We start from the raw sequence: 15,518 nt of genomic DNA on the forward strand, positions 1-15,518 counted from the left end.
TAAAACAGCAATGATAACAGCATCTAACTCATATATTTATTGAATTATGTAATATCATGCTTGGTGATCTTAAGCAAAAGTACTTTAAAGTACTTACTTTAAGTAAAAGTACTTAAAACATTTTAGCTATTGTCATTATCACCACTATTATTTGGTGGAAGGAAAAGCATATCTTTATGAATATACATCTTGATATTTTGTGCACTGATATGGGACTTGTTTAAGAGAAGAATTGCAGGGTATGGCAGACCTCCCATATCAATCACAAGTAGATAAGTAATCTCCTTTATATCTACTCCTGCAAAATTCACATAAACCCTGTGTCTTCCAAACCTGAGACTGACAAAAATGTCTGGCTTATCCCAGATTACATTATAGGTGCCTGGAGTATTAATCAACAAACATGTGTCCCATAAAACTATTGTGCTTCTCAACCACCTCTAACTTCCTCACTGTGAAACCGAATTTTCATACCCATATTTAGATGCCATTCTAGTCCAGTGGTCAATCCACTCTGTAAAAAAGCAGATATTTGTAATGAGACAACCCAGTTTCCTATACTTTGAAACAAGTTGAAAGTGGTTTCTGCTTCTAGATTTTTGCAGTGTCATAATTAAACTGAGCCAAAGTTCAAATCCATTTCAAAGTGACTTACTGTCATACAAATTAGTTTAAACTAGTTTAGATTATAAGTGTATTTTCTCATTCTATTTAAAAACATATTTCAATATAAACTATTTCAACATTTAATGTTATTACACATTAAAATTTTTAAATTTCAAAAGCTTCCACATCACATTGGTATATTTGCCTCTTCCAAAAACCTTGTCAAGAGACAGTACGTAACTGTCAGTTACATTTTATAAATGAAGATCAAAGGATGAGAAGATACTGAGGCACAGAGGAAACTAAACTCAAAGAGTTGGATTATAAGTTAAGAATTGCAGTTTTTGGACTACAAGACACAAATGTGTGCATGCACACACACACACACACACACACACACACACCCCTAAAACAGTTCAGTTCAGTCATTCAGACGTGTCTGACTCTTTGCGACCCCATGAACCACAGCACGCCAGGCCTCCCTGTCTATCACCATCTCCCGGAGTTCACTCAGACTCACATCCATCGAATCCGTGATGCCATCCAGCCAACTCATCCTCTGTTGTCCCCTTCTCCTCCTGCCCCCAATCCCTCCCAGCATCAGAGTCTTTTGCAATGAGTCAACTCTTCGCATGAGGTGGCTAAAGTACTGGAGTTTCAGCTTTAGCATCATTCCTTCCAAAGAAATCCCAGGGCTGATCTCCTTCAGAATGGACTGGTTGGACTCCTTGCAGTCCAAGGGACTCTCAAGAGTCTTCTCCAACACCACAGTTTAAAGGCATCAATTCTTCTTCTCTGAGCCTTCTTCACAGTCCAACTCTCACATCCATACATGACCACAGGAAAAACCATAGCTTTGACTCGACGGACCTTAGTCAGCAAAGTAATGTCTCTGCTTTTGAATATACTATCTAGGTTGGTCATAACTTTTCTTCCAAGGAGTAAGCGTCTTTTAATTTCATGGCTGCAGTCACCATCTACAGTGATTTTGGAGCCCCCCAAAATAAAGTCTGACACTGTTTCCACTGTTTCCCCATCTATTTCCCATGAAGTGATGGGACCGGATGCCATGATCATCGTTTTCTGAATGTTGAGCTTTAAGCCAACTTTTTCACTCTCTTCTTTCACTTTCATCAAGGGGCTCTTTAGTTCCTCTTCACTTTCTGCCATAACGTTGGTGTCATCTGCATATCTGAGGTTATTGATAATTCTCCCGGCAATCTTGATTCCAGCTTGTGTTTCTTCCAGTCCAGCATTTCTCATGATGTGCTCTGCATAGAAGTTAAATAAGCAGGGTTACAATATACAGCCTTGATGTACTCCTTTTCCTATTTGGAACCAGTCTGTTGTTCCATGTCCAGTTCTAACTGTTGTTTCCTGACCTGCATATACATTTCTCAAGGCGCAGGTCAGGTGGTCTGATATTCCCATTTCTTTCAGAATTTTCCACAGTTTATTGTGATCCACACAGCCAAAGGTTTTGGCATAGTCAATAAAGCAGAAATAAATGTTTTCCTGGAACTCTCTTGCTTTTTCCATGATCCAGCGGATGTTGGCAATTTGAACTCTGGTTTCTCTGCCTTTTTAAAACCAGATTGAACATCTGGAAGCTCATGGTTCACATACTGCTGAAACCTGGCTTGGAGAATTTTGAACATTACCTTACTAGTGTGTGAGATGAGTGCAACTGTGTGGTAGTTTGAGCGTTCTTTGGCATTGCCTTTCTTTGTAATTGGAATGAAAACTGACCTTTTCTAGCTCTCTATATAGATAAATAATTCTGAAGTAGAAAATAATTTTAAAATTTAATAAGAAGGATTAAAAAGGATTTTAGGGTTATTAATTTAAAGGACACTCTTTAAGTCAGTTCAAATTTGATTCTTGGGATAAAGGTGTGTTTATTTTCAAAATGTAACAAAACAGAAAATTGAGGCATAGGGAAAGCATGCACAATTAAATGCAGAAAATTAGTTAAAATCATTGTTTTAAGCAAGAGGAAGACTGTAGTTAATATGCATCAGCCCCATCTTCAGTTATATCTTGCAAATATGGCATTTCTAATATTGAACTAATTCTTGGAGCAAAATAAAAACATTTTATCTTTCTCATTTAAGAAACGTTGACCGTGCTGCTAGGTATGGTGCATAAACATTATTTCTTTTTTACTTAAAATTTGTTGATAGAGAAGCAATCTCCAAAGTGCTGGCAAATACCACTTTCATAGTTAAAGCAGTTATCTATGTGCTGTGGTGTTAGAAGTGTTATCATACTGAAGACGTAAATTTGATTGTTATGCAAGTTGTTGCTGAGGGAGAATTTATATATGGGGCTTTAATATTTTTCCCACATCACACATATAAATTATCCAAATAATTTATAATTAACCAATCAGCCTTATTAAAACTCTGAGAAACTACTGATAAAATTGAATAGGCCTTTAATTTATGGCCAGTAAACCACCTTTCAGGATAACAAAACATACAGACAAGAAGATTAATTAATGCAATAGTGAATAAGCTGTCTTGGTTGCTTTAAGCATTGCTGGCTTTAAGGCAGAGATATGGGCTCATGATTTCAGTTTCTTCAAGTTCTTAAATATAGTCACCTTTGAAAAGTTTTATTGGGAGTTATTATCCATATTTCACTGGGACATACAGAGAAAACAAAAACTTACATTTAAGAACTTACAGGCTAACGTTTTAAGAATGTAACACTTTATTCTATATTATATACAATTAGTCTATAGTAATTACTAAGTTACAAAATTAGTAATGTTTGTAACTTGAAAGTTTATTGATTGTGCATAAGGTTAGAAGTGCCTAAACATGCTTACTCTAAATATGTTTACCATCATCCTGACTACACACAGACCCATATATAAGCCTATGAGCCTGAATGAGCTTTAATGAGTTGCAGGTGGGGAACAGAGAAGAAAGAGGAACCAAAAGTAGATTTCTATGAATAATAGGGTCCATTTTTATTTTTGTTGTTATGGAGGTAAATATACAGATGGAAACAATAGCTGGAGTCTCTAAAAAGTCCAGTTATGTCCATTTAACATTTTATTAAATACTTATAATTTGTCTCCCACTGCACTAGACATTTAGAATTTAAGGTTGAAAAAAAATGAAGTATTTTGCCCCCTCAAAGAGCTCAGTGCTGAAATAAGTATAACATGAACAAAGTGTTTCTGGAAGGATAGTGACTGCTACCCACAGAAGCACGCTACCATGGCAATGCAAATAAGAATTTGTCCTTGTTAGACAGAGGGAAGACTTGCTGAAGGGCTGACGTCTGATTCAGACCTTGCACTGTGTAATGGTTAGCATGTAAAGAGACTGTGAAACAGAAAGGTTCATGAGTGGCGCGATGGTCATGAGGATAAAACTCTGACTCTTTGGCTATAATTTTCCTCAATAAAATTAGTGGTGCATGTAATGTCATATCTAGACTGGATCCTGGGACAGAAAAAGGACGAAAGTGAAAAAACTTGTAAAATCAAGTAGAATCTGGAAGTTAGGTAATGGTAATTCGTTACTGGGTTTGTTTCAGCTGTATTTGTGAGGGTCAATCACTTCCTTATAGTGCTAGCTTACTGCTGGCTGTCACTCCATAGCAACAGCTTGCAATGGCTTCTTCTTATTGTGCACCTTGTATCTGAAAGGGTGATGTCAGCCAAACCCATTTTCCAACTTCAGTGGGTTCCGTGGGACCTAGTAATGGAAATATTTGGACTTCAGAAAAGTAAGTTGACAACAAATTCATTAAAACACATGGAGTTTATAAATTAAAAAAAAAAAAAAACTTTGAAAAAGTTTTCACTACATTTGAAAAAGTCCTAAAAAACAAACAACATACCAAGAAAAAGTTGTGAACCTAAAAGCAGCTTTTCTGAGATGTTACTAATTAAAACAACTTCTTATAAATCATGCCAGAGGAAAGCCTGAATTGTCTTTCTAGTTCCTATATTTAAATATTCTCAGTAATTTAAGAAATACTGCCATCATACATAAAGCATAATGGAAATGAGCAGGCAAAAATAAAACATAATTTTCTCAATTTTGGATTATTGTTATGAGTATATTTATATAAACCTCTTAATGTAAATATCATATCGTATCTTCATTTTGAAGTTATGATTTTGGTAATATATATCTTAAAATGATTCCTCTAAATGACTATGGTTTTTCCAGTAGTCATGTGAGAGTTGGACTATAAATAAGGCTGAGTGCCAAAGAATTGATGCTTTTGAAGTGTGGTGTTGGAGAAGACTCTTGAGAGTCCCTTGGACTGCAAGGAGATCCAACCAGCTCATCCTAAAGGAGATCAGTCTTGGGTGTTCATTGGAAGGACTGATGTTGAAGCTGAAACTCCAGTACTTTGGCCACCTGATGCAAAGAGCTGACTCATTTGAAAAGACCCTGATGCTGGGAAAGATTGAAGGCAGGAGGAGAAGGGGATGACAGAGGATGAGATGGTTGGATGGCATCACTGAGTCAATAGACATGACTTTGGTTAAGCTTTGGGAGTTGGTGACAGACAGGGAGGCCTGGCATGCTGCAGTCCATGGGGTCACAAAGAGTCGGACATGACTGAGTGACTGAACTGAACTGAACTGAACTGAAACTTAGAAGTCACAAAAATTCCTGGATTCATCTCTGCAGCAGAATCACTAAAAATGACTGATAGGAAATTAAAACAACAAAATTTGTTATAAAAACTCAAATGCCCATAATTATAAAATGTGCTTTATGAGGAATATTTTGCATACAAAGAGCAAAGGTAGTCTATGTCTGATTAAGAACAAAGTCTGTGTTATGTGAACAAATGGCAAAGGAGGGTATTTCATGAGGCCTGTGTTCCTTATGTGAGAATGAGCACTTTCAGAGATTTAACTGGGTGGATATCAGTCCCTTAACCCTGATGAATCACTTCCTAGAAACTTGAGGGTAACTAAAGACAAGCTATTGAAGCTGCTTATCGAATGGTTCTCTAAAAACAAAAGACTATGAAACAATAAGGGTTTTTTACTCAGACTGACCTTGATTTCCTGAGTTTTCTTCAAGCCTCCAGCAACTATATGCTATAAAACTCTACTCACAGATCACTTCCCAACCACATGTCTCAACTGCAAAGATAACTCAAGAGGAACACTAAGTCCTGATTTTCAGAGATGAACACAGCCATTAGGAAACAGCTTGTCACATATATGAGAAACATGGCTGGTAAAGAAGACCGGGTGGTCTAGTGGTCACCATGCAATCTCTGTAGCCAGATAGTCAAGCTTGTATGTGAGCTCCACCACCGAATATGCCAGGGCATTGAGAAAGTTACTCAGTCTCTCTGTGACTACATTTCCTCATCTGCGCAGTGGGGGTAATGATATAACCTATCTCAAGTTGTGATGAATGTTAACCGAGTCAGTACTCATACAGTACTTAGGATAATACCTGGAAGATAATATAAAACTGTGCTTTTGTTTTTCAGTTAAAAACTCACTAATCAAGTTATTAACCGGTGGGAAGAAATAAAGAAATTGGGAGTCAAGATCATTATTTTGAAAAATCTAAATTGCCTTTCTACAAAAAAGGACCTGGTCTAAACTCAGTAAAAAAACAAAAATGCCAGTATAAGCTAGATTCAGGGCCATATATACAGGGATTTTTAAATCTATTTCTCCATACTGGTCCCCTACTCTAGCTTTATTGAGGTAACTACTTTAATGTGTTCAATTAATATTTTATTTTGCAAAATTGACATCATTGTTTTATGTGTATGACTTTAATTTACAAAATGTTGCGATATCATATACCTCATTATATGTCTTACTTTTTTTCAGTAATCAGCATGCTATGGATATTTACCAATGTTTCTTGCTGTACGGCTAAACCACTTCCTTCAAATATTTAGTAATACCTCATGGTGTGCATTCAGTTCATTTTATCTATTTTGCTCTTCAAGTGACAGACACACAGTTTGACTGGCAGAAATTTGGAAAAAAAATGTGTTTATCTCTCATAAAAATTGTAGGGACATCTATATGCTGCTAGGTAAAGGAATATATATGCATATAACACACATTTTGGAAAGTAATCTTTTACCAACTATACAGTTTAAGTAATAGCTCCCTGTGTTAATGGACGTGTTTCTCACAAATGATTCTTCTATGATTTCTTTACACACGTACTTTTAGATTTTTTGCTTTCTCTCTAAGGAGTTTACTCATGTCACTTAACAAATTTTTCTACTAAAATTTCCCCTTTGGAATCAGGTTGTTGAATGTTTTACATAATAATCCCTGACTTACTCTAGACACTGAAGGATCTCTTACCAGTCAGTCATCTGTTTCTTAACTTGGTCTGCAGTATCCTTGCTTAGGAAGGTATTGATTCTCTTAACTGTGAAATTTCAAATTCACAAAGTTGCAATAAAACTCAAATGCTCTCATATGCCATCCATGAATATGCATTGGTTGTTTAGAATTTGCTTTTGCTGACTTGTATATAAACCTACATATATGAACACATGCACACATACTGGAAATGCATCTTTGTATTTTTTTTTTTCTGAATCACTTGAGAGGAGGCTGCAGAAACTATGCTCCTCTACTCTTAAATATTTCACTGTGTATGTCCTAAGGACAAATAAGTGATCTTATATAACAACAGTAAAGTTTTCAAAGTCAGAGAATAACATTGATTCGATATTTTCTAACCTATAATCCATTTTTAAACACTGTCAGCTAGCCTGATAATATTCCTTAAATGTCTTACCATTCCCAATTTGGGATCACGCACTGCATTTTGTTACCGTGCCAAATGACAAAAATAATAGTGAAGTCATGTATTTGATGTCCTTCATTCAAGAGGAAAACAACACAGGATTGGGAAAGTGTGGCACCTCACAGGCACTGGAGCACTGTCCCTGAGGGGGCGACCCACCCATCTAACTACATTATCTTCACTTTGCTTCTTCAATTATTGGACAAGATTTTCACTTAAAACAGAAATCAATAGATTCTTATATTCTAGCTTTATAGCTGTTTGTCTCTGGAATGCTTTTCTTTCCCTTTGAGTCCACAGTTTCAATTAGCTTAGGGGAGAAAACTTAAAACAAAAAGCTCTTATCAGGGACTTCCCTGTCAACCCAGTGGTTAAGACTTTGCCTTCCAATTCAGAGGATGTGATTTCAAACCCTGGTCAGGGAGTTAACATCCCACATGCTTCTCTGCCAAAACAACAACAACAACAACAACAACAACAACAAATCCAAAGCATAAAACAGAAGCAATATTGTAACAATTCAAGAAATATTTTTAAAAATTGGTCCACATCAGAAAAGAAAAAACTATCTTTTATTTTCTTTTGCTTTTCTCTTTTATTTATTAATTATTATTATCATTATTTTTTTTACTTTACAATATTGTATTGGTTTTGCCACACATCATCATGAATCCGCCACGGGTGTACATGTGTTCTCAATCCCGAACCTCCCTCCCCCCTCCCCCCTCCCCACACCATCCCTCCAGGTCATCCTATTGCACCAGCCCCAAGCATCCTGCACCCTGCATCGAACCTAGACTGGCGATTCGTTTCTTATATGATAGTATACATGTTTCAATGCCATTCTCCCAAATCATCCCACCCTCTCCCTCTCCCTTTCCCACAAACAACTAATCTCAAAAATATACAAGCAACTCCTGCAGCTCAATTCCAGAAAAATAAATGACCCAATCAAAAAATGGGCCAAAGAACTAAATAGACATTTCTCCAAAGAAGACATACAGATGGCTAACAAACACATGAAAAGATGCTCAACATCACTCATTATCAGAGAAATGTAAATCGAAACTACAGTGAGGTACCATTTCACACCAGTCAGAATGGCTGCTATCCAAAAGTCTACAAGCAATAAATGCTGGAGTGGGTGTGGAGAAAGGGGAACCCTCTTACACTGTTGGTGGGAATGCAAAGTAGTACAGCCACTATGGAGAACAGTGTGGAGATTCCTTAAAAAAATGGAAATAGAACTGGCTTATGACCCAGCAATCCCACTGCTGGGCATACACACTGAGGAAATCAGAATTGAAAGAGATACGTGTACCCCAGTGTTCATCACAGCACTGTTTATAATAGCCAGGACATGGAAGCAACCTAGATGTCCATCAGCAGATGAATGGATAAGAAAGCTGTGGTACACATACACAATGGAGTATTACTCAGCCATTAAAAAGAGTACATTTGAATCAGTTCTAATGAGGTGGATGAAACTGGAGCCTATTATACAGAGTGAAATAAGCCAGAAAGAAAAGCACCAATACAGTATACTAACACATATATATGAAATTTAGAAAGATGGTAACGATAACCCTGTATGCACGACAGCAAAAGAGACACAGATGTATAGAAAAACTATCTTTTAAAAGAAATTTCTTATCAGATTCTAAGTATCAGCCTCCAATCTAGCAAACTTCTGATCACAGAACTACTTAGAAAATCCTTTCCAATATTTTGTCAGGTTTCAGCTGGTACAAATAACAAATATACCTGGCGGTACTGAATAAACACATGGAGGAAAGCGGCATCCCCACTACCCTCCACAGATCCAGCGCCACTCCCAAAGATAGCAAAAGACAGACTCAGGCAAGTCCCCCAGAACTGGCCACAGTGGATAAGACCCTACTTGCAAATGGAGTACAAGCCGCATTTCTGTCCAGTCATGCTTTGGGGGCTCCAGACCTGATGCCTGAGCTGCCTGCATATGTAAGAACCCAACAACCTGTGTGCCCCAGGCAGGGAGAAAACCAAGCCAAGCTCTCAGAATACAAAGGAGACAAACACGAAGGAAACTGCTGTTCCTGGGAGAGAGAAAGAACCAACAAACGGGCATCCCCAAACCAAATCCGTAAGAGTATGAATTTGGAAAGGAAGAGACAGAGTGAAACGTGACCTTTTCTAGGTTCTCCCGAGGTCTGGAAGAGCTGACTCTGGTAAGAGCTCTCACCCTGCACAGGCTTCTTCCAGGTTTCCCAGGAAGCCATCGTTAGGCTCTGGAGCAACTGGTGCTTAAAGAACAGAGTGTAGTTCTCATATCTACCAAACTTTGACAAGGTTTTCTATTCATTTTAATTTTGGTTTCATCTTGGTTGCTTAAGGGAATAACTGGTAGCAGTTTATCACAGAAACTCAGGGATTCCTACCAACCCATGAACTTTCAAGGACAAACTTTTATATATGTTTTATATACACTCCTCACTGTTTGATGAAAGAATTTTAAATATAAAAATAAGAAAGAAATGGTAGAATCCTGCAGTAATGGAACTAAACTACAGGTTTCAATAAAAACTCATCAAGTTATAGTTTAATGGGAAATACAAAAATAGATAAAAGTAACAAACGTACTTAGGCACACATATATATTCACATATATCTGTATCTATTTTTATATTTCTCCACTAATCCATCCAATAATAATATTTTACAATGTGTTAAAACAAGTCCTTCCCTCTTTCCTTTAGAATGAATGGACTCTGTGCAGTTCTTATTCTCTCTGATTATAACTTAGAGTAAGTTTATTGTGTTCCTCAAAAAAATTCCACAGGAATTTTGATTGGGATTGCTTGAGTTTGTTTGTAACTACATGAAAGTAGAATTTCATAAATCCTGAGATAAGAAGTCCAAAGATCAGGATCTTAATACTGGCTACATAATTAGATAGATAAATCATTAAGGGCAGATTACATTCTAAATAAACTGTACTCTTCTCACCTGTAAAATGAGTATAATAATATATGTTACAAAATGTTGTCAAAATAAACAAATGAAAATTATGATTATTACTTATAAATATATTTTTCTCCTCCTTTCAAATTATTTTCCAGTTATTTCCTATATATCACAGAGCATATTCAAAAGCAGACACATTACTATGCCAACTAAGGTCCGTCTAGTCAAGACTATAGTTTTTCCAGTAGTCATGTATGATGTGAGAGTTGGACTGTGAAGAAGGCTGAGCGCTGAAGAATTGATGCTTTTGAAGTGTGGTGTTGGAGAAGACTCTTGAGAGTCCCTTGGACTGTAAGGAGATTAGCCCTGGGATTTCTTTGGAAGGAATGATGCTAAAGCTGAAACTCCAGTACTTTGGCCACCTCATGCAAAGAGTTGACTCACTGGAAAAGACTTTGATGCTGGGAGGGATTGGGGGCAGGAGGAGAAGGGGACGACAGAGGATGAGATGGCTGGATGGCATCACTGACTCGATGGACGCGAGTCTGAGTGAACTCCGGAAGTTGGTGATGGACAGGGAGGCCTGGCGTGCTGCGATTCATGGGGTCGCAAAGAGTCGACACGACTGAGCAACTGAACTGAACTGATCACAAAAAACAAATCCCAATTAGCTGGAACTAAATAAATAAATAAACACACTCATAGGATGATGACCTCATTTATTTCATGTTTAACTGATGTGAACTGTGGTATTCAAATTATAGAGCAACTCTATATTCAGATCTTTATCCTTATATTTTAATTAAAAAAATTTAGCATCTTTAAATTATATGTAGTGTGGATTTTATCTATAAAGCTGTGCTTTATAAATCTAGAGAAAGCATGAATTATCTAACCATATCATTATTTTAACAATTTTAGAAACTAAAATAATAGAGAAGTAATAGAAGAGACAAACAGACTTACTAAATTAAAAATAACAAATAGAATATGTACAAATAGAATATTTAAATGTTCCAAGCAATCATTTTCTAAAGTTCTTAATGACTAAGTAATTTTGTCCTTCCCATTGCTGGGTCATTTTTGTTATGGTAATGAATGCATTTAGTCCTCAAATTGAAAAAAAAATGTATACTGCTTCTTTTTATAATAAGATTTATTTTTATTATGTAGTCCTTTGTTAATCTTAACTGGGAGATGGTTTTCTTCAAATATTATTGGATCCACATTTAGAAGGGCCTGCTTTACAAAGTACTGACTGATAATGTTTTCCAATCAACAAAGCCCTTGAAACTGTTCAGCTTGTTAGACATCTGCTATTGAAGAGAGCATCCAGCTCTGAAAACAAGATGCAAGGAAACACAGTCCTCATTTTCTCCAGCAGTTAGTTGCTCAAAAGACGATAGCCATTTCAAGAGGTGCTAGACGCGCATGCATAAGGCTTGATCATGCTAACAATGAAGAAGTATAATGAGCATTTACGATTTGAAGAGTTTCAAAAGGATGCAAATCAGTATCCTATCTACAAGGATAAAAATATCCCACCAAGTTAAAGAGCAGTTTTGTAGATTTTAAGCTTATCATGAGCATTAAAAAAAAAAAAACAGTGTTTACTACCCTTGCTGAGAGTATATCGCATCAGTTAATTTCCCCAATGGGAGAGTACTTCAGAAATATCAAGGACTCTTATAATTCTTAACGGAGTACACAAGTAGGGTAGGGAGTCACGATAACAGTTGGGAAGTGTTATCCCAGAAAACAGGGTATACATTTAACTGTCAAAGTTGAGAGCAAGGAGATGCCATCCATATTATCTTCATTCATTTCCTACTGCTGTGTAACAAACTACCCCAAACCTAGCTACCCAAAACAACGTCCAACAATTCTGATTCAGTTCTGCTGGTGAGAAACCTGGGCAGGTGTGTCTGGGCTCCCTGCTCAGGTAAAATCCCAAGGCCAGTCAAGGGGCCAGCCAGGCATAGCCCTTATCTGGACACTCTGGGGAAGAATCCATCTGCAAGTTGACTCCCAACTGTGTCAGAATTCAGTTCCTTACAGCTGTAGGACTGAGGAGGAACAGAAGAGAAAGAAGTCACCAAATCTCTCCCTAATAAGACAGGATAAGTAAATAGTAGCAAAGTACACCACTCAAAATATGCCTCATTGGCATCCTGAGTGTTTTTAACTAGTTTTTTTAAAATTCATTTATCTTTTAATTGAAGGATAATTGCTTTATAAAATTTTGCTGTTTTCTGTCAAACCTCAACATGAATCAGCCATAGGTATCCATATATCGTCTCCCTTTTGAAATTCCCTCCCATCTCCCTCCCCATCCCACCGTTCTAGGTTGATACAGATCCCCTGTTTTTAAGAAACAACAGACAAAAGAGCATCTCTGAAAATCTAGTAAAAGTTGCCCTTTTGCAAGAGACACTTACATTTATAAGGGAAGTATTCATTTGTAGGGGTATCTCTCTCTGTACCAAGAAGAAGATGATGACAAAATCTCAAGAAACACTGTGTCAGTAGAAGAGCAAGACTTAAACCTGCCTTGGAGGAGGAAATGGCAACCTGCTCCAGTATTGTTGCTGGAAATTCCATGGACAGAGAAGCCTGGTGGGCTATGGTCCATGGGGTCAGAAAGAGTTGGGCATGACTGCATGCACGCACACACAGACAAACCTGCCTAATAACCCATACCTTTTTTTTTTTTTTTTTGCTGTGCTTTTCTGATAACTGACCTCCCACACCCTTAATAGCTTTCTTTTGTCTTTAGCTGGAGATGGTATTTAAGATGGTGTCTTGGGCCATCTGGGGGAGTCACTCCGTTTTCCTGAGTCTCTCTTCTGTACACAGGAGATAGGCAGGTTATTATACTTCTGTTTATTTTTCTCTTCTAATGTGTCTTTTATTACAAGCCATCTCAGCCAAGAACCTAGAAGGGTAGATGGAAAGTTGTTTTCCTCCCTTTTAACAGAAATTTCTTATTCTTCCCTCGTTCTTCCAGCCTACCTTTATTTACCGCAGATGCTCCGTTTGCCACCTCTACAGAAGCATCTGAATGAATGACACTCAATAATTTTCTTTAAAGTGAAGGACAAGACTATAAACCCACCTTCCAGTCCAAGTGTCTACTCAGGCAGGCACATCCTGAGCTGCTGCCATGAAAATGCCTGCTATTCTTATACACCATGTCTGTTTTTAGTGACACAATGCAAACAGTGTTTCAGGAGTTGATAAAAGTTAAATAACTTCCTACTACGTTACCATTAAAGCATTTTATCATACCATAAAAGAGGCACTAATTAGTACACAAAATTAGGGACATTTTTGTCTTTCTGTTATAGAAATCATGAAAAATTTCGTATTTAGTATCATTCTTGATGTGTTAGAGAGAACTATAGACCACTCATAATCTAATTTTGCAAAGCCCACACATTCACGGATCATTAATGGTATGTATTTACACTGTAAGTATTTTTCAAAAGGCTATACTGAAGTTATTTTATTTTTTTCATTTTTGCTATGCAGTCATAGCATGATAATCATAGTTTCCATAAGTGGGCCTCCAGTCTTCTACAAATATTTTCACATCAGTAACAATTAAGCTTTTCTTCAAAAGTAAATGATTTTTTAGAATGACAATTTCCAAGGGGAAAGATAGTAAGTCCTCATTAGTTACCTATTTTATTCATAGAAGTTTATATATATGTAAATCCCAATCTCCCAATTCACCCAGCCCTACTCCTATTCCCCTTGGGCATCTACAACTTTGTTCTCAATGTCTGTGTCTCTATTTCTGTTTTGCAAATGACATCACCTTTACCATTTTTCTAGATTTCACACGGATGTGTTAATCAATGATATTTGTTTCTCTGACTTATTTCACTTTCTATGACGGTCTCCAGGTCGATCCATATCTCTGAAAATGACATAAATTACTTCCTTCTTATGAGTATGTCTGAGTAATATTACACTGTGTGTATATATTCACCACACCTTCTTTATCCATTGCTCTTTTGATGGGCATGCAGGTTGCTTCTTCCATGGTGTGGCTATTGTAAATAGTGTTCCAATGAACATTGGGGTGTATGTATCTTTTTAGATTATAGTTTTCTCTGGGTATATGCCCAGAAGTGAGATTGCTGGGTCATTTGGTAGCTCTATTTTTAGCTTTTTAAGAAACTTCCATACTATTCTTCCTAGTGGCTAAACCAATTACATTCCAAGCAAGGGAACCTTCCCTCAAATAAAGATACACTTATTCTTCATAGATTTTTTGATGATGGCCATTCTGATTGGTGCCATGAAATTAAAATACACCTGCTTCTTGGAAGAAAAGTTATGGCTAACCTAGACAGCATATTAAAAAGCAGAGACATAACTGCTGACAAAGATCCATCTAGTCAAAGTTACGGTTTTTCCAGTAGTCATGTATGAATGTGAGATTTGGACCATAAAGAAAGCTGAACACCGAAGAACTGATGCTTTTGAACTGTGGTGTTGGAGAAGACTCTTGAGAATCCCTTGGACTGCAAGGAGATCCAACCAGTCCATCCTAAAGGAAATTAGTCCTGAATATTCATTTGAAGGACTGAAGCTGAAGCTGAAACTCCAATACTTTGACAACCTGATGTGAAGAGATGACTCATTTGAAAAGACCCCGATGCTGGGAAAGATTGAAGGTGGGAGGAGAAGGGGATGACAGAGGATGAGATGGTTGGATGGCATCACCGACTCAATGGACTTTGGGTAAACTCTGGGAGTTGGTGATGGACAGGGAGGCCTGGAGTATTGCAGTCCATGGGGTCACAAAGAGCTGAGAGACTGAACTGCACTGAACTGATTCTGATTGGTTGGAGTAGGAACTGGCAACCTGCTCCAGTATTCTTGCCTGGAGAATCCAATGGACAAAGGAGCCTGGCAGGCTGCAGTCCATGGGGCTGCACGGAATCGGACACGGCTGAAGTGATTTAACAGATTCTGATTGGTCTGAAGTGATTCCTTATGGTAGTTTTGATTTTCATGTCCCTAAAAATTAGTGATGTTGAGCATCTTTTCATGTGTTTATTTGCCATCTGGACGTCTTCTTTTGAGAAATGTCTATTTAGGTCTTCCACCCGTTTTTGGATTTTTTTTTTAATATTAAGTTGCATGAGCTGTTTAATTTTGGAGATTATCCCTTTG

This window comes from Ovis canadensis, chromosome 5, assembly GCF_042477335.2.
Source record: "Ovis canadensis isolate MfBH-ARS-UI-01 breed Bighorn chromosome 5, ARS-UI_OviCan_v2, whole genome shotgun sequence".
NCBI classification, from domain to species: Eukaryota; Metazoa; Chordata; class Mammalia; order Artiodactyla; family Bovidae; genus Ovis; species Ovis canadensis.